The sequence below is a fragment of the Moschus berezovskii genome, chromosome X, assembly GCF_049115385.1.
Source record: "Moschus berezovskii isolate FMDL1 chromosome X, NW_MosBer_1.0, whole genome shotgun sequence".
Classification (NCBI taxonomy): domain Eukaryota; kingdom Metazoa; phylum Chordata; class Mammalia; order Artiodactyla; family Moschidae; genus Moschus; species Moschus berezovskii.
In genome coordinates, this window is record NC_142488.1 from 118547465 (window position 1) to 118568888 (window position 21424).

A 21424-nucleotide genomic window follows, 5' to 3' on the forward strand; every position below is an offset into this window, starting at 1 on the left:
TAAATTCCATATATATGTGTTAGTATACTGTATTGGTGTTTTTCACTCTGTATAATAGGCTCCAGTTTCATCCACCTTATTAGAACTGATTCTATGTATTCTTTTTAATGGCTGAGTGATATTCGATTGTGTATATGTACCAAGGCTTTCTTATCCATTCGTCTGCTGATGGACATCTAGGTTGCTTCCATGTCCTGGCTATTATAAACAGTGCTGCGATGAACATTGGAGTACACGTGTCTCTTTCAATTCTGGTTTCCTTGGCATGTATGCCCAGCAGTGGGATTGCTGGGTCATATGGCAGTTCTAGTTCCAGTTTTTTAAGGAATCTCCACACTGTTCTCCATAGTGGCTGTACTAGTTTGCATTCCCACCAACAGTGTAAGAGGGTTCCCTTTTCTCCACACCTTCTCCAGCACTTATTGCTTGTAGACTTTTGGATAGCAGCCATTCTGACTGGCGTGAAATGGTACCTCACTGTGGTTTTGATTTGCATTTCTCTGATTATGAGTGATGTTGAGCATCTTTTCATGTGTATGTTAGCCATCTGTATGTCTCCTTTGGAGAAATGTCTGTTTAGTTCTTTGGCCCATTTTTGATTGGGTCGTTTATTTTTCTGGAATTGAGCTGCAGGAGTTGCTTGTATACTTTTGAGATTAATTCTTTGTCAGTTGCTTCGTTTGCTATTATTTTCTCCCATTCTGAAGACTCTCTTTTCACCTTGCTTATAGTTTCTTTTGTTGTGCAAAAGCTTTTAATTTTAATTAGGTCCCATTTGTTTATTTCTGCTTTTATTGCCAATATTCTGGGAGGTGAGTCATAGAGGATCTTGCTGTGATTCATGTCGGAGAGTGTTTTGCCTATGTTTTCCTCTAGGAGTTTTATAGTTTCTGGTCTTACATTTAGACCTTTAATCCATTTTGAGTTTATGTTTGTGTATGGTGTTAGAAGGCAATGGCAAGCCACTCCAGTACTGTTGCCTAGAAAATCCCATGGATGGAGGAGCCTGGTAGGCTGCAGTCCGTGGGGTCGCTAAGGGTCGGACATGACTGAGCGACTTCACTTTCACTTTCCACTTTCACACATTGGAGAAGGAAATGGCAACCCACTCCAGTGTTCTTGCCTGGAGAATCCCAGGGACGGGGGAGCCTGGTGGGCTTCCGTCTATGGGGTCACACAGAGTCGGACACGACTGAAGTGACTAGCAGCAGCAGCAGCAGCATGGTGTTAGAATGTGTTCTAGTTTCATTATTTTACAAGTGGTTGACCTGTTTTCCCAGCACCACTTGTTAAAGAGATTGTCTTTTCTCCATTGTACACTCTTTCCTCCTTTGTCAAAGATAAGGTGTCCATGAGTGAGTGAAGTGGCTCAGTCGTGTCCGACTCTTTGCGACCCCATGGACTGTAGCCCACCAGGCTCCTCCGTCTGTGGGATTCTCCAGGCAAGAGTACTGGAGTGGGTTGCCGTTTCCTTCTCCAGGAGATCTTCCCAACCCAGGGATCGAACCCTGGTCTCCCGCATTGCCGGCAGACGCTTTACCATCTGAGCCACCAGGGAAGCTCAAGGTGTCCATAGGTGGGTGGATTTATCTCTTGGCTTTCTATTTTGTTCCATTGATCTATGTTTCTGTCTTTGTGCCTGTACCATACTGTCTTGATGACTGTGGCTTTGTAGTATAGTCCCACAGGTTGATTCCTCCAGTTCCATTCTTCTTTCTCAAGATTGCTTTGGCTATTCGAGGTTTTTTCTATTTCCATACAAATTGTGAAATTATTTGTTCTAGTTCTGTGAAAAATACCATTGGTAGCTTGATAGGGATTGCATTGAACCTATAGATTGCTTTAGGTAGTATACTCTTTTTCACTATATTGATTCTTCCGCTCCATGAACACGGTTTATTTCTCCATCTATTTGTATCCTGTTTGATTTCTTTCACCAGTGTTTTATAGTTTTCTATATATAGGTCTTTTGTTTATTTAGGTAGATATATTCCTAAGTATTTTATTCTTTTTATTGCAATGATGAATGGAATTATTTCCTTAATTTCTCTATTTTCTCATTATTAGTGTACAGGAATGCAAGTGATTTCTGTCTGCTGATTTTATATCCTGCAACTTTACTATATTCATTGATTAGCTCTAGTAATTTTCTGGTGGAGTCTTTAGGGTTTTCTATATAGAGGATCATGTCATCTTTAAACAGTGAGAGTTTTACTTCTTCTTTTCCAATCTGGATTCCTTTTATTTCTTTTTCTGCTCTGACTGCTGTGGCCAAAACTTCCAAAACTATGTTGAATATTAGTGGTGAGAGTGGGCACCCTTGTCTTGTTCCTGACTTAAGGGGAAATGCTTTCAATTTTTCACCATTGAAGATAATGTTTGCTGTGGGTTTGTCATATATATAGCTTTTATTATGTTGAGGTATGTTCCTTCTATTCCTGCTTTCTGGAGGGTTTTTATCATAAATGGATGATGGATTTTGTCAAAGGCTTTCTCTGCATCTACTGAGATAATCATATGGTTTTTATTTTTCAATTTGTTAATGTAGTGTATTACATTGATTGATTTGCAGATACTGAAGAATCCTTGCATCCCTGGGATAATGTCCACTTGGTCATGATGTATCATTTTTTTAATATGTTGTTGGATTCTGTTTGCTAGATTTTTGTTAAGGATTTTTGCATCTATGTTCATCAGTGATATTGGTCTGTAGTTTTCTTTTTTTGTAGTAGCAGTGCTTTAAGAAAAAGGAAACCATGAAAGAGAAAAGTAGAAAAACTAATTCACTGTTATATCAAATGTTAAAGGATGACTAATGACTATAGGGTCATACCTATTTTCCCAGTCCAAGTTTTATACACCATGTTATGTTTCATTCTGTCACAACAGATCCAAGTGATAGTTGAGGAAAGCCGTACAATCTTGGGCACATTTTAAAATCAAAACCAAGTGAAATATTCAAACAATATATTTTTATAAAGAGATAATACAATTTATCAATCAACTATTGCTTCAGATTTATTATATCCTGCATTTATTATTTCTATATCTAGAAAATTACTAGAGCTAATCAATGAATATAGTAAAGTTGCAGGATATAATAAATAATAATAATTAACATAATAATAATAAATAATAATAATTAACATTCATGTTTATCTAATTCTTAATGAGATTTTCAAAATTGTCATATCAGCTGAATGGTCTAAAATTGTTTCTAATTTTACAAAATTTTCTTTTCTAAAGTAAAAAAAAATTAATTAAGAATTTAATCAAAACTAAATATGTAAAACACATTACTCAAGAGGCTACAATCTAAAAACTAATAGGTTTAAGAAGGGTTAAATATATTAATAAACGACAGTCTTTTTTATTTCTTTTTTAAAAATATTTTTAATTTATTTGCCTGCACTGGGTCTTAGTTGTGGCATGTGGGATCAAGTTCCCTGACCAGGGATTGAACCCTGGCCCCCAGAATTAGGAGCCAGAGTTTTATCCACTGGACTACCAGGGAATTACCTGATCAAAGCATTACCCAATCAATGATATTTCTGATAGTTAGGAAAGAAAAATATCTGTTGTTTATTCTTGACCTTTGAATATAATGTCATAACTGGCAACATTTCTGTTCTAAAAATAGTTATTCATTATCCACATTATGGAATAAAAGTTAGGAATAAAGAGGTGTATGTTGGTGAAGTAATCTTTTGCATCATTCAATATCATCAACTATCATTCAATATCATTTCTTCCATGCTTGTTCTTGCCACGTATTCTCTGTCCTATTGAGTTTGGTCATGGCCATGCAACATTTGCTGCATATGAACAGTAGCTTTAAAACCAACTGTGGCCTGTGGCCTTCTTGCTTTCAATCATTAAAAGATATGGCCCTCAATCATCAGAATACTATGTTCAAGATAATGGATACATTAATGCAGATTTCTGAATGGCAAGAAATGCAGACACGTGTTGCCAAACCTAACTGAACCCAGCACATAAGGCTCAGTAAAGTCTAATAAGGCCAACATATGCTAACAAAACTCAAGGGAACTCAACAGAGTAACAAGGTACCTTAAATCCTAAAGTAACATAAAGAAGAAATGCGTGTTTGGTTTTTTTTTTAAGCCCTGAATAACAAGGGACTGTTTGTTAAACCAAGCAACCCAGCGAAAACATGTAACAATAGCTGGACTAGGGCTTGTAGAGTCAATTCAGTCAGGCTGGTTCACTAATAATAATCAATTGTTAGATAACTACTAGAGAATTAATGAGTGACAGCACTCTGTCCCATACTTGTAATGGCCAAAGAGTAATGAATAAACTTGATGACAAAAAAATTGATAGAATAGGAAAAATATAGTCCATGAGCCGAGCCTATGTGTGTTCTTAACTGTGAATTGTAGATTAGGACACATGCAATACACAAGAGATACTGCTCTTAAGGAGTTAGAAACCAAGTTAACTTAATTTCTAAAGAAGGGTTGATACTTAAAGTCTAAAAGAGATGATGATCATCACTACAATTTTAGATACAATTTCTCAAGATTGATTATTCAAATATTCGCAATTCCTAAAATTATTTATCTTACAATAAGGCACTCAGTTTTTATTTAAAAATGCATTCTTGGCATCTTTTATTTTTAAACTATATGAAGTTTTTACAACTTTAATCTCTTTTCTTACATTTTTATACATGCCATGCAGAATGTCCAGAAACCATTCTAAATAAGCAGCATTAGGAATCACAAACATTGGGGAAAACAAACAAACAAAAAACCAAGAAAACTACAATGATAATGAAAAGGTCAGTGTTTGGAAAAGCTGCTAAATAATACGTGACTGGAAACTTGGCAACTGACTATGCCCAGAATCACAATGCTAATCTCTTATCAGTGTGTAGCCTTCAGGACTTCTAAAGTTAGAGATGAATGAACTCTCAGCAAGCAGTAGAAGGCCTATCAGGTTATCTAAAATCCATCAGTGCCATGTAACAATAACCTTTATTTTGGTATTTACTTTTTAAATCTGTCCCACACTGCTTCCCATTGCTGGCTTTGCATTTACTTATGAATCCAACAGAGATTGTATCCAAAATTGACTATTACAGATAATTCTGCTTAAATGGACAGCCACAGATTGAGAGACTTTCAAGTCCTATTATCGATACTGGCCCACATACCGATGAACCTCTATTTCAAAAGAATATTAAGAAATGTATATGTCTACAACAAACAAGTGGGAAAATCCAAACCGAATCACAGAATCACACAAACACAAAATCACAGATTGACCCTATAGTTCAGGTGACTCACTCATCCATTCATTTACAAAATAATTAAGAGAGCCTACTGAGTACTAGCCATTGTTTTAGATGAAAGGAATACAGAGGTTAAGAAGACAAACAAGTCCATGTTTCCATGCAATACCTTTCTAGTTGAAGAGACAGACACAAAAAGCAAACTAATTAACTGGCTGACAGTTGATAGCTATAAGATACAGTAAACAAAGCATGATGACTCAGGAAGTGAGTATGCTACCTAAGGACCAAGAAAGTACTTTGATGTCTGGTCTCCAGATCATCATGAAAGGAGTTTGGAAGTTATCACTCCATCCGTTCCGTTCCATCGCTCAGTCATGTCCGACTCTTTGCAACCCCGTGGACTGTAGCCTACCAGGCTTCTCCGTCCATGGGATTCTCCAGGCAAGAATACTGGAGTGGGTTACCGTTTCCTTCTCCAGGGGATCTTCCCGACCCAGGGATCGAACCCGGGTCTCCTGCATTGGAGGCAGAAGCTTTAACCTCTGAGCCACCAGGGAAGCCCCTACTAACCAACAAATAAAAAGCTGAAAAACTGAAAACCAACAACTCTTTTCAGATCTAAGAGACAACTGAGATTACAAGGCAAATAACTGCCTCCAAAATCAGAGGAAAAGCCAGTCAGATATATTACATCATGACTTTTCAAGCAGACATCCATGAGCAGAAACATAAGTAAGAATCAGTACTAGGGTAGGAAAACCTAAACTATAGTTTGAAAATGGCTGGAGGTTCATTGTAAACAAATCTGAGAGTCGAAAACTCTACAAGGTGGCAGTCTTAGGGGGGCATTCCCACACTTTTGTGTTTTACCGCCAGGGACTCTCCTAGATTCTCACAGTTATGATGAGAGAAAAATTTCCTCAAGATTCTGGCAGGGAGAGGAGAAAAAACATTTTTTTAAACATACCAAAGCATTATTTTCTCTTAACAAAGCCTACCCTCAGAAGAAACTATTTTAGTAGAGTCCAACCTATTGGAGTTTTATCAAAGCCTAACAGTGACTTCCCTGGTGGTCCAATGGTTAAGACTCCACACTTCCAATGTAGGGGGCACAGGTTCAATCCCTGGCCAGGGAAGTTCTGCATGCTGTACAGTGCAGCTCCCCAAAAGAAAAAGATAGTAACAACAACAATGAAAAGCATAACTGACCTGGGAGAAAGGTAATATCCAACTCCAACATCTTGCTTTCCAAGGGGAGAAAGGGAAATAATGCCAGCCCCCTAATCCATCCCATCGTCTTGCCTAAAGAGGTGGGAGAATGGAAGCACTTTTGAACTACACAGTCCAGGGGCACAAGCTTACTAAAAGACTGAGAGTTAATCACAGGATTATAGAACACTCTTTCTCCCTGCACCTCACCAGCATTATTACTGAAAGCCCATTTACCACAATTTCTTTAAATGTACTACATAATGTCCAGCTTTCTATAGACAACTACACACTAGAAAGCAAAAAACACAGTTTTAAGAGACATAGCAAGCATCAGGACCACAGACAAATATGAAAAGTATGTTGGAAATATCAGAGAAGCAATTTAAAATAGCTATAATTAATATGCAAAGGTCTCTAATAGAAAAATTAGACAACACACAAGAATAATTGAGTAATATGAACAGAAAGATGGAAATTCTAAGAAAGAATCAAATGCTAACACTATAACAAGAATGAAGAACATCTTTGATACATTTATGATATTTATGGACACAGTAAGACTCTCAGAACCTTATGTCAACAGAACCTTAACAGAAATTCAAAAAGAAAATTGACTGAAAAAACTGAACAGAATATCCAAGAACTGTAGGAAAACTATGAAAGTTAAAACATATGGGTAATAGGAAAACCTGAAAGAGAAGAGAGAAAGGAACAGAAGAAATATCTGAAGTAATAGTGCTGATAATTTCCCCAAATTAATGTCAGAAACCAAACCATAGATGCAGGATGCTCAAAGAATACCAAACAAGAGAACTGCTTAAATAAACTACATCTAGGCATAACTATGATATTCAAAACTTCAGAAAATCAATAATAAAAACTCTCGAAAGAAAACTGGCATGGCAGTAGGGAGGAGTCCTTACCTAGAAGAACAAAGATAACAATCATATCTCATTTCTCTTTGGGAACCATGCAAGCAAGAGAATGGAGTGAATATTTAAAGTTGAAAAAAAAGTCAGAATGCTGTATCCTGCAAAATTATCTTTCAAAAGTGAAGGTGAAGGAGGAATAAAGACATTCTCAGATAAATAAATAATTAAGAAAATTCATTACAGTACATTTGTCTAACAAGTGATGTTAAAAGAATTTGCTCAGAGAAAAAGAAAATAGTATGAGTCAGAAATTTGGATCTACATAAAGATAGAGCACTAGAGAAAGTGAAGATAAATAAGCTATTTCATTTTTCTTATTCTTAGTTAATCTGAGATAACAGTGTGTTCAAGATAATAATAGGGGGGATTTCCGGGCAGTCAAGTGGTTAGGACCCCTCACTTCCACTGAAAAAGGCACAGGTTTGATCCCTGATCCAAGAAGAGTGATCCTGCATGTTGCATGACCAAAAAAAAAAAAGCAATAATAGCAACAATGAACTTATTGATTACAAATTATAATTCATTAAATGAATTGCAACAATAGTATCAGGGGTGGAAGAAAGAAATAAGGAATATGGTACTTGCACTACCTATTAAGCAATATATTTGAATTTTGAAATAGAATACTCATAAATGTACATTGCAAATTTTGCACTATAAAAAAGTACAGTTAATACAAAAGAGAGAAAATAGAATTGTTCAATATACTTATTAAAACCACAAAAGACACAAAGAGTAAAGACAAAATAAGAACAAAGAAAAGATCAACAATAGAAAACAGTAACATATGTTAAGAAATTAATCCAACTACATCAATAATCACTTTAAATGTCAATGGTCTAATGCACCAATTAAAAAAGAGATTGTCAAAGTGGATTAAAAAACAAGGCTCAACTATATGTTGTCTACAAGAAACTCACTTTAAACACAGACACATACATTAAAAGGATGGAGAAAGATATATTGAATAGTAAGAAACACTCATCAAAGGAAGGTTATAGTATCCATATTAATTTCAAAGAGAGCTTATTCAGAGCAAGATAAATTATCAGGAATAAAGAGTGACATTAATTAATGATAAAGGATCAATTCTTCAGGAAGACCCAACAATTTTTGATGGGTATATGTACCTAAAATCATAAGGGATTTGAGTTAGGTCATATCTCAATGGTCTAGTGGTTTTCCCTACTTTCTTCAATTTAACTGATTTGGCAATAAGGAGTTCATGATCTGAGCCACAGTCAGCTCCCGGTCTTGTTTTTGCTAACTGTATACAGCTTCTCCATCTTTGGCTGCAAAGAATATAATCAATCTGATTTCGGGGTTGACCATCTGGTGATGTCCATGTGTAGAGGTTGCTCTTGTGTTGTTGGAAGAGGGTGTTTGCTATGACCAGTGCGTTCTCTCGGCAAAACTCTATTAGCCTTTTCCCTGCTTCATTTCGTGCTCCAGGCCAAAATTGCCTGTTACTCCAGGTGTTTCTTGACTTCCTACTTTGGCATTCCAGTCCCCTATAATGAAAAGGACAACTTTTTTGGGTTTTTGCTCTAAAAGGTCTTGTAGGTCTTCATAGAACCGTTAAACTTCAGCTTCTTCAGCGTTACTGGTTGGGGCATAGGCTTGGATTACTGTAATATTGAACGATTTGCCTTGGAAATGAACAGAGATCATTCTGTCACTTTTGAGATTGCATCCAAGTACTCCATTTCCAACTCCTTTGTTGACCATGATGGCTACTCTATTTCTTCTAAGGGATTCCTGCCCACAGGAGTAGATATAATGGTCATTTGAGTTAAATTCACCCATTCCAGTCCATTTGAGTTCACTGATTCCTAGAATGTCTTAATTCTTGCCATCTCCTGTTTGACGACTTCCAATTTGCCTTGATCCATGGACCTAACATTCCAGGTTCCTATGCAATATTGCCCTTTACAGCATTGGACCTTGCTTCTATCACCAGTCACATCCACAACTGGGTATTGTTTTTGCTTTGGCTCCATCCCTTCATTCTTTCTGGAGTTATTTCTCCACTGATCTCCAGTAGCATACTGGGCATCTACCAACCTGAGGTAGGTGCCTCATTCAGTATCCTATCATTTTGCCTTTTCATACTGTTCATGGGGTTCTCAAGGCAAGTATATTGAAGTGGTTTGCCATTCCCTTCTACAGTGGATCACATTTTGTCAGACCTCTCCACCATGACGCCCCCGTCTTGGGTGGCCCCACATGGCAGGGCTTAGCTTCATTGAGTTAGACAGGGCTGTGGTTCATGTGATCAGATGGACTAGTTTTCTGTGATTACCATTTCAGTGGGTCTGTCCTCTGATGCCCCTTCGCAACACCTACCGTCTTATTTGGGTTTCTCTTATGACCTAAATCAAATCCCTTTTAATTATACAGTGGAAGTGAGAAATAGATTTAAGGGACTAGATCTCATAGACAGAGTGCCTGATGAACTATGGATGGAGGTTCATGACATTGTACAGGAGACAGGGACCAAGACCATCCCCATGGAAAAGAAATGCAAAAAAGCAAAATGGCTGTCTGAGGAGGCCTTACAAATGGCTGTGAAAAGAAGAGAAGCGAAAAGCAAAGGAGAAAAGGAAAGACATAAGCATCTGAATGCAGAATTCCAAAGAATAGCAAGGAGAGATACGAAAGCCTTCCTCAGTGATCAATGCAAAGAAATAGAGGAAAACAACAGAATAGGAAAAATAAGAGATCACTTCAAGAAAATTAGAGATAACAAGGGAACATGTCATGCAAAGATGGCCTCGATAAGGGACAGAAATGCTATGGACCTAAAAGAAGTAGAAGATATTAAGAAGAGGTGGCAAGAATACACAGAAGAACTGTACAAAAAAGATCTTCACAACCAAGATAATCACGATGTTCTGATCACTCACCTAGAGCCAGACATCTTGGAATGTGAAGTCAAGTGGGCCTTAGAAAGCATCACTACGAACAAAGCTAGTGGAGGTGATGGAATTCCAATTGAGCTATTTCAAATCCTGAAAGATGATGCTGTGAAAGTGTTGCACTCAATATGCCAGCAAATTTGGAAAACTCAGCAGTGCCACAGGACTGGAAAAGATCAGTCTTCATTCCAATCAAAAAGAAAGGAAATGCCAAAGAATGCTCAGAGTACCACACAATTGCACTCATTTCACACGCTAGTAAAGTCATGCTCAAAATTCTCCAAGCCAGGCTTCAGCAGTATATAAACCGTGAACTCCCAGATGTTCAAGCAGGTTTTAGAAAAGGCAGAGGCACCAGAGATCAAATTGCCAACATCCGCTGGATCATGGAGAAAGCAAGAGAGTTCCAGAAAAACATCTATTTCTGCTTCATTGACTATGCCAAAGCCTTTGACTGTGTGGATCAAAATAAACTGTGGAAAATTCTGAAAGAGATGGGAATACCAGACCACTTGACCTGCCTCTTGAGAAACCTGTATGCAGGTCAGGATGCAACAGTTAGAACTGGAAATGGAACAACAGACTGGATCCAAATAGGAAAAGTAGTATGTCAAGGTTGTATATTGTCACCCTGCTTTAATTTATGTCCAGAGTACATCATAAGGAACGCTGGGCGGGAAGAAGAATAAGCTGGAATCAAGATTGTTGGGAGAAATATTAATAACCTCAGATATGCAGATGACACCACCCTTATGGCAGAAAGTGAAGAGGAACTCAAAAGCCTCTTGATGAAAGTGAAAGAGGAGAGTGAAAAGGTTGGCTTGAAGCTCAACATTCAGAAAACAAAGATCATGGCATCTGGTCCCATCACTTCATGGGAAATAGATGGGGAAACAGTGGAGACAGTGTCAGACTTTATTTTTTTAGGCTCCAAAATCACTGTGGATGCTGATTGCAGCCAGGAAATTAAAAAACGCCTACTCCTTGGAAGGAAAGTTATGACCAACCTAGATAGCATATTATAAAGCAGAGACATTCCTTTGCCAACCAAGGTCCGCCTAGTCAAGGCTATGGTTTTTCCCGTGGTCATGTATGGATGTGAGAGTTGGACTGTGAAGAAAGATGATCATCAAAGAATTGATGCTTTTGAACTGTGGTGCTGGAGAAGACTCTTGAGAGTCCCTTGGACTGCAAGGAGATCCAACCAGTCCATTCTAAAGGAGATCAATCCTGGGTGTTCATTGGAAGGACTGATGCTAAAGCTGAAACTCCAATACTTTGGCCACCTCATGCGACGAGTTGACTCACTGGAAAAGACTCTGATGCTGGCAGGGATTGGGGCGGGAGGAGACGGGGACGACAGATAATGAGATGGCTGGATGGTATCACCAACTCGATGGACATGAGTTTGAGTGAACTCTGGGAGTTGGTGATGGACAGGGTGGCCTGCCGTGCTGTGATTCATGGGGTCGCAAAGAGTCGGACACGACTGAGCAACTGAACTGAACTAAACTGAACTGATGTACCTAAAAACAGCATCAGATGATATGTGGCAAAAAACTGCTAGAACTGCAGGAAAAAATAGATGAAGTCACTCTTTTAATTGGAAACTTCGATACTTCTGTATCAGTAATGTATAGGTCTACCAGTCAGAAAATCATTAAGAACATTGTTGAACTGAACAGCAGTATCTGTTAACCAGACATAATCAACATAAATAGACTATTTCATCGAATGACAGTAGAATGTTCATCCTTCTCAAGCTCACATGGAACATTCACTATGATAGACAACATTCTGGGTTATAAAACATACCTTACCATATTCAAAGGCATAAAAGTCATACAACGCACACTCTCAGGCAAAATCTGGAATTAAATAAGAAATGAAAACCACAAAGATAGCTGGAGAATCTCAAAATACTTGGAGATTAACCAACACAATTCTAAGTAACACATGGGTCACAGAATGAAGAGAAATGTAAAAATTTGACTTAGACAGCATAAAGCAGAGACATTACTTTGCCAACAACAGTCCGGCTAGTCAAGGCTATGGTTTTTCCAGTAGTCATGTATGGATGTGAGAGTTGGACTGTGAAGAAAGCTGAGCGCCAAAGAACTGATTCTTTTGAACTTGTTAAGAGAGATTTTTGAGAGTCCCCTGGACTGCAGGGAGATCCAACCTGTCCATCCTAAAGGAGATCATTCCTGAGTGTTCATTGGAAGGACTGATGTTGAAGCTGAGACTCCAATACTTTGGCCACATGATGTGAAGAACTAACTCATTTGAAAAGACCCTGATGCTGGGAGAGATTGAAGGAAGGAGAAGAAGGGGACAACAGAGGATGAGATGGTTGGATGGCATCACCGACTCGATGGACATGGGTTTGGGTGGACTCCGGCAGTTGGTGATGGACTGGGAGGCCTGGTGTGCTGCAGTCCATGAGTTTGCAAAGAGTCGGACATGACTGAACTACTGAACTGAAGAAAAATGAAAATATAACTCATCAAAATTTGTGTGAAGCAATGCTTAGAGGGGAATTCATAGAATTGGCTGTATATATTACAAAAGAGAAGAAGGCGATGGCAAGCCACTCCAGTACTCTTGCCTAGAAAATACCATGGATGGAGAAGCCTGGTGGGCTTCAGTCCGTGGGGTCGCTAAGGGTCGGACACGACTGAGCGACTTCACTTTCACTTTTCACTTTCACACATTGGGGAAGGAAATGGAAACCCACTCCAGTGTTCTTGCTTGGAGAATCCCAGGGACGGGGGAGCCTGGTGGGCTTCCATCTATGGGATCACACAGAGTCAGACACGACTGAAGTGACTTAGCATTAGCAGTAGCATTACAAAACAAGAATGAGCTAAAAACCAGTAATCTAAGTTTCACCTTTAGGAAACCAGGCCAAGAACAAATTATATCCCACGTAAGGAGAAGAAAAGATTTAGTTCATAAATTAGTGAAATTTAAAACAGGAAGTCAATAGAAAAAATAAAACCAAGAGTTGACTCTCTGGAAACATCAATGAAATTCATTCAACTCTAGCCAGGCTAACTAAAAAATTAGAAGTACTATCAGAAATGAAAGGGGAGACTTCACTAAAATCTGCATGGGCATTTAAAAGACATACAGGAATACGATCAATAATGCTATGGCCACAAATTTGATAACCTAGTTAAATGGACCAATTCCTTCAAAGATAGAATCTACACTGGGGAAGACTGAAGTCAAAAGAAGAAGGGGACAACAGAGGATGAGATGGTTGGATGGCATCATCAACTCAATGGACATGAATTTGAGCAAATTCCAGGAGATACTGAAGGACAGGGAAGCCTGGCTAGTTTCAGTTAATGTGGTCACAAAGAGACACAACTTAGACACTGAACAACAACCAGAAAACTTCACAAAAGAACTGCACAATCTGAATTGATCTGTATCTATTTAAAACTTCAATTAGTAAATGATAACATTCCAAAACAAAACATCAGAGCTAGATGGGTTCACTATTGAATTCTACCCAGTATTGAAGGTGGAAATTCTAATTCTCAGCAGTCTCTTCCAAAAGACAGAAGAGGGGCTACTTCCTAACTCATGTTATGAAAGCATCATTTCCTTAATATCAAAACCACAGAAGACAATACAGGAAAAGAAAAGTACATAGCAATAACTCTCATGAATCCAGATGGAAACAAAAAAAAAAAGAAGCTCAACAAAATATTGGCATATCAAGTCCAACAACGTATAAAAATGAGTTACATATTATGATCAAGTTGGATTCATTACAGTTGTGTAAGGCTGGCTTAACAAAGGTCAATTAATGTAATATATCACAGTAACAAGCTAAAGAAGAAAAACCACACGGTTACATAAAAAATTGAAAAATCACGACAAAGTCCAAAGTACACTTTTTAGGGAAAAACTATCAATAAACTAGAAATAAAGGGGAACTTTCCAAAAATGACAAAGAGTATCTCAACATGACAATGAACATCTCAATATGTCAACATCTACAAACAGTTAATATCATTAATGGTGAGAAACTTGAAGCAAAAACAAGGCAAGGATGTCCTCATTCACCATTTTCAACATTGCCTAAGAAGATCTAGCTAATGCAGTTAGAAAAGGGAAAAAAAGGCATATGGGAAGGAAGAAGCAAAACTTGTCTTTGTTCACAGTTGACATGATTGCCTATGTAGGAAATCTAAAAGAATTGAAAAAAAACTAGAACTAAAAACAATTAATGTCATTTAGGGATATAAGGTTGATATACAAAGGTCAGTCATTATCCTATATACCAGCAATAAACAAGTGGCATCTGAAATTAAAAACATAACAACACACTAAATCATCATTCTCCAAAATGAAATACTTGGTTATAAATCTAACAAAATACATATAAGATCAATATGTGAATGTCAAAAGAACAAAATAAGAAACTAGTTGAGAGATATTCTATGTTCATGACTAGGAAGACACAATATTTTTAAGATGCCTTTCAAATTTTATCTATAGATTCCATAAAATTCCAATCAAAATCCAAGGAAATATTTTTTTGGCTATTGGCAAATTTATTTTAAAATTTAAATGTAAAGACAAAAAGAAACAGAAGAGCCAACAAAACATTGAAGAAAAACAAAATGAGAGTATTAACACTATTCAACTTCAATACTTAAGTATGAAGTTATAATAATAAAGACAGAGTGGCACTGGTAAAAGAAGAGACAAAACAGATCAATGGAATAGAATAGAATGCACAGAAATAGACTCTTAAAAATATGGTCAACTTATGTTTGAAAAAGGAACAAAGGCAATGATGGAGAAAAGGTAGTCTTTTCATCAAATGCTGTTGAAACAACTGGATATCTACCTGCAAAAACATGAATCTAGACTCAGACATTACACCTTTCACAAAAATCAACTCATAATTAATCACAGATCTAAAATGCAAAAAGTATAAGACTTCTAGAAAATAACAAAAAATTCCAGGTAACAGTGGGATTGGTTATAAAGATTTAGATATCACACCAAAAACACAATCCAGGAAAGAAAGAATTCAGAAAATGACCATCATTTTAAAATGGCTAAAGAAAAGATACACATCACGAGTTATTAGAGACATGCACATTGAACCGACAATGACATATCAACTCATAGCAGGCAGAATGGCCATCATAAAAAAAGTCTACAAACAGTAAATACTGGAGAGGGTGTGGAAAAAAGGGAACCCCCCTACACTGTTGGTGGGAATGAAATTGGTACAGCCAATATGGAGAACAGTACAGAGGTTCCTTACAAAACTAAAAACAGAAATATCATATGACCAAGCAATCCCACTAGTAAGCATATGCTACGCTGTGCTTAGTCACTCAGTCATGTCCGACTCTTTGCAATCCCATGGACTATAGCCCACCAGTCTCCTCTGTCCATGTGGATTCTCCAGGCAAGAATACTGGAGTGGGTTGCCATGCCCTCCTCACTTCAAGGCATATATCCAAAGAAAATCATAATTCAAAAAGATAAATGCACCCATGTTTATTGCAGCACTATTTACAATAACAAGGACATGGCAGCAACCTAGATTTCCATCAGCAGAGGAATGGATAAAAAATATGTGGTACATATATACAATGGAATATTACTCAGCCATTAAAAAGAATGGAATAATGCCATTTTACAGCAACATGGAAGGACCTAGAGATTCTCATACTGAGTGAAGTAAGTAAGATACAGAAAGACAAATATCATATGCTATTTCTTATATGTGGAAATGGTACAAACAAACTTATTTACAAAATAGAAGTAGAGTCACACATGTAACTTATGGTGACCAGAGGATAAAGGAGGGGAGGGAAAAATTGGGATACTTGGGCATATATATGTACTATCATATATAAAACAAATAACTAATAAGAACCTGTTGTATAGCACAGAGAACTATATTCAATACTCTGTACTGGCCTATATGGGAAAAGAATCTTAAAAAAAAAGGATATATGTGTATGTATATCTGATTCACTTGCTTTACACCTGAAACTAACAAAACATTGTAAATATACTATACTCCAATAATTTTTTTCTATGTTTTTTGTTTGTTTGTTTAGAGGGAAAAAAAAAATGTGTGAATTACATTTCCGAGCCAGCTGATAGACTTCATATCTCATACTTTGATAAAAGTCAAAAGCAGAGGTCTAGACACAGCAGTCTTCGTTAAGGGGTAGAGAGACTGGGCCTCAACAGCTGCAGAAGATAGCAGCTCTTGATCCTTCAAGCAGGTTATAAAATCCTTCCACATGGCTTCAGTACTGCTGGGTGGGGCAGACAGCTGACACTCCTTAATGACAGCCAGCACAAAGTGTTCAAGGTACTTCAACAGTTCCTGGTGAAACAATTTCCACTGGGATGGCATCCAGGAGAAAGAAGGAACCAAAATAAATATCCTGCAAAGATAAAACAGTCTGGCTAAGATATAGTGATGCCCACATGCCCTTGAAATAAGAAAAGTTGCAGACAGAAAGAGGATCAGATGAAAAGTTTCTGGGTCCAGATGTTAACCTCAGGCTAACAATAGGAATGGAATGGGATAGGGAAATACTCCAATAATTTTTTAATGGGCTAAAAATATGAACAGGCAGCTAATGAAAGAAGATAGGTGACAAATAAGCATGTAAAAAGATGTTCACCATCATATGTAATTAGAGAAATGAAAATTAAGACAATAATGTGAAATCACTAAGACTTATGAGAATGGTGAAAATTTAAGACACTGGTAACACCAAATGCTGGGGATGATATGGAGAGAAAGGGAGTCATTCATTCCTAATATGAATGCAAAATCGTACAGCCACTGTAGAAGACCATATGGCAGTTTTTTATAAAACTAAATGTACTGTTACTCTGTGATCCAAAAACCATACTCTTTGATAATACTCAGTTCAGTTCAGTCACTCAGTTGAGTCTGATCTCTGTGACCCCACAGACTGTAGCATGCCAGGCCTCCCTTTCCATCACTAACTCCTTGAGTTTACACAAACTCATGTCCACTGAGGCAGTAATGCCATCCAACCATCTCATCCTCTGTCATCCCTTTCTCCTCCCACCTTCAATCTTTTCCAGCATCAGGGTCTTTTCAAATGAGTCAGTTCTTTGCATCAGGTGGCCAAAGTATTGGAGTTTCAGCTTCAACATCAGTCCTTCCAATGAACATTGAGGACTGATTTCCTTTAGGATGGACTGGTTAGATCTCCTTTCAGGTTAAGTTTCTTCTCCAAGATCACAGTTCAAAAGCATCAATTATTTGGCACTCAGCTTTCTTTATAGTCCAACTCTCACAATTATACATGACTACTGGAAAAAACACAGCCTTGACAAGATGGACCATTGTTGGCAAAGTAATGTCTCTGCTTTTTAACATGCTGACTATGTTGGTCATAACTTTTCTTCCATGGAGTAAGTGTCTTTTTATTTCATGGCTGCAATCACCATCTGCAGTGATTTTGAGCCCAAGAAAATAAAGTCTGCCACTATTTCCACTGTTTCTCCATCTATTTGCCATGAAGTGATGGGACCAGATGCCATGATCTTAGTTTTCTGAATGTTGAGCTTCAAGCCAACCTTTTCACTCTCCTCTTTCACTTTCATCAAGAGGCTTTTGAGTTCCTCTTCACTTTCTGCCATAAGGGTGGTGTCATCTGCATATCTGAGGTTATTGATATTTCTCCTGGCAATCTTGATTCCAACCTGTGCTTCATCCAGCCCAGCATTTTGCATGATATACTCTGCATATAATTTAAGTAAGCAGGGTGACAATACACAAATTTGATGTACTCCTTTCTCTACTTAAAACCAGTCTGTTGTTCCATGTCCAGTTCTAATTGTTGCTTCCTGACCTGAATACAGGTTTCTCAAGAGGTCGTCTGGTAGTCCCATCTCTTTCAGAATTTTGCAGTTTGTTGTGATCCACACAGTCAAAGGCTTTGGCATAGTCAATAAAGCAGAAATAGATGCTTTTCTGGAACTCTCTTGCTTTTTTGATGATCTAGCAGATGTTGGCAATTTGATATCTGCTTCCTCTGTCTTTTCTAAAACCAGCTTGAACATCTGAAAGTTCATGGTTCATGTAATGTTGAAGCCTGACTTGGAGAATTTTGAGCATTATTTTACTAGTGTGTGAGATGAGTACAATTGTGCGGTAGTTTAAGCATTCTTTGGCATTGCCTTTCTTTGGGATTGGAATGAAAACTGACCTTTTCCAGTCCTTTGGCAACTGCTGAGTTTTCCAAATTTGCTGGCATATTGAGTGCAGCTCAACATGTTCAACTGGAGTTGAGCATATCAACAGCGCAACTGGAATTCTATCAACTCCACTAGCTTTGTTCATAATGGTGCTTCCTAAGGCCCACCTGACTTCACATTCCTGGATGTTTGGATCTAGGTGAGTGATCACATCATCGTGATTATCTGGGTCGTGAAGATCTTTTTTGTGTAGTTCTTCCATGTATTCTTGCCACCTCTTCTTAATATCTTCTGCTTCTATTAGGTCCATACCATTTCTGTCCTTTATTGAGCCCATCTGTGCATGAAATGGTCCCTTGGTATCTCTAATTTTCTTGAAGAGAGTTCTAGTCTTTCCCATTCTATTGTTTTCCTCTATTTCTTTGCATTGATCGCTGAGGAAGGCTTTCTTACCTCTCCTTGCTATTCTTTGGAACTCTGCATTCAAATGAGTATATCTTTCCTTTTCTCCTTTGCTTTTGGCTTCTATTCTTTTCACAGCTATTTGTAAGGCCTCTTCAGACAGCCATTTTGCTTTTTTGCATTTCTTTTTCTTAAGGATGATCTTGCTTCCTGTCTCCTGTACAATGTCTCAAACCTCTGTCCATAGTTCATCAGGCACTCTGTCAGATCTAGTCCCTTAAATCTATTTCTCACTTCCACTGTATAATCATAAGGGATTTGATTTAGGTCATACCTGAATGGTCTACTGGTTTTCCTTACTTTCTTCAGTTTCATTCTGAATTTGGCAATAAGGAGTTCATGATCTAAGCCACAGTCAGCTCCCAGTCTTGTTTTTGTTGACTATATAGAGCTTCTCCATCTTTGGCTGCAAAGAATATAATCAATCTGATTTCGGTATTGACTATCTGGTGATGTCCACGTGTAGAGTCTTCTCTCGTGTTGTTGGAAGAGGGTGTTTGCTATGACCAGTGCATTCTCTTGGCAGAACTTTATTAGCCTTTGCCCTGCTTCATTCTGTATTCCAAGGCCAAATTTGCCTGTTACTCCAGGAGTTTTTTGACTTCCTACTTTTGCATTGCAGCGGCTACATGGCACTCGAGCAAGGAGAGGCCAAAAGGAGATACCCCTCATCCATGGTCAGGAGTAGCAGCATGAGGAGATACCCCAAGTCCAAGGTGAGAAGTGGCGCATCAACTTTGCTGGAGCAGCCCTAAAGAGATACCCCACGTCCAAGGTCAGAAAAACCCCAGTAAGATGTAGGCACTGGAGCAACTGTGAGGCGATACACCACATCCTTGGGTAAAGGAGAAGCCCCATCAAGAAGGTAGGAGGCTACCTACCTTCACGTTTAGAATCAAACCCAGTTCTTGCCAGAGATACGCAGAAGGCTCTAGCGAACCTTGTGTCGCACCAGGACCCACGGACCCCTCAGAGACTGAGACAGAATTGTGTTTGAGTATCTCCTGTGGAGGTACAAGTTGGCAGGGATCTGCCGCAGGGATAGGGGCTCTGGGTGTGGGTATGGCATAAGTCCTCTTGGAAGAGGTCGCCACTGACCCCACTACAGAGCTGCCAGAACTTACATATATCTGGGAAACAGACTCTTGGAGGGCACAAAAGAACCTTGTGCACCAGGACTCAGGAGAAAGGAACAGTGACCCCACAGGAGACACGCCTGTGGGTGCCGGGAGTCTCCAGCGAAGGCATGGGCCATTGGTGGCCTGTTGCAGGGTTGTGGGCACAGACTGTAACAGTACATGCCTGGGGATCTTTTGAGAGAGGTCACCATTATCTTCATTACCTCCACCATAGTTTCAGTTCAGTTCAGTTCAGTTCAGTCGCTCAGTCGTATTCGACTCTTTGCGACCCCATGAATCACAGCACACCAGGCCTCCCTGTCCATCACCAACTCCCAGAGTTCACTCAAACTCATGTCCATCGAGTCGGTGATGCCATCCAGCCATCTCATTCTCTGTCGTCCCCATCTCCTCCCACCCCCAATCCCTCCTAGCATCAGACTCTTCCAGTGAGTCAACTCGTCGCATGAGGTGGCCAAAGTATTGGAGTTTCAGCTTTAGCATCAGTCCTTCCAATGAACACCCAGGATTGATCTCCTCTAGAATGGACTGGTTGGATCTCTTTGCTTTGGCCCCAGGTAAATAGTAGGGAGGGAACCCTGCTTCACCCATCAACAGAAAATTGGATTAAAGATTTACTGAGCATGGTCCTGCCCATCAGAACAAGACCCAGTACCCCCCTCAGTCAGTCTATCCCATCAGGAAATTTTCATAAGCCTCTTATCCTTCTCCACCAGAGGGCAGACAGACTGAAAACCACACCCACAGAAAACTAACCAGTCAAATCACATGGACCACAGCGTTGTCTAAATCAATGAAACTATGAGCCATGCCATGTAGGGCCACCCAAGATGGATGAGTCATGGTGGAGAGTTCTGACAAAAAATTGTTCACTGGAGAAGGGAATGGCAAACCACTTCAGTATTCCTGCCTTGAGAATCCCATGAACAGTATGAAAAGGCAAAAAGATAGGAGACTGAAAGATGAACTCCCCAGGTCAGTAGGTGCCCAATATGCTACTGGAGATCAGTGGAGAAATAACTCCAGAAAGAATGAAGGGACAGAGTCAATGCAAAAACAACACCCAGTTATGGATGGAACTGGTGATGGAAGCAAGGTTTGATGCTATAAAGAGCAATATCCCATAGGAACCTGGAATGTTCAGCCCATGAGTCAAGCAAATTGGAAGTGGTCAAACAGGAGATGGCAAGAGTGAACATCGACATTTTAGGAATAAGTGAGTTAAAATGGACTGAAATGGGTGAATTTAACTCAGATGACCATTAT

General features: G+C 38.7%; 1 non-coding gene across 1 annotated transcript; it reads left to right on the forward strand.

The window, feature by feature from the left end:
• The first annotated feature begins 6323 nt into the window (after positions 1-6323).
• TRNAG-UCC (transfer RNA glycine (anticodon UCC)) lies at positions 6324-6396 on the forward strand. The gene has a single exon. It is a non-coding gene; the product is annotated as a tRNA-Gly (tRNA).
• The last annotated feature ends 15028 nt before the right edge of the window (positions 6397-21424 follow it).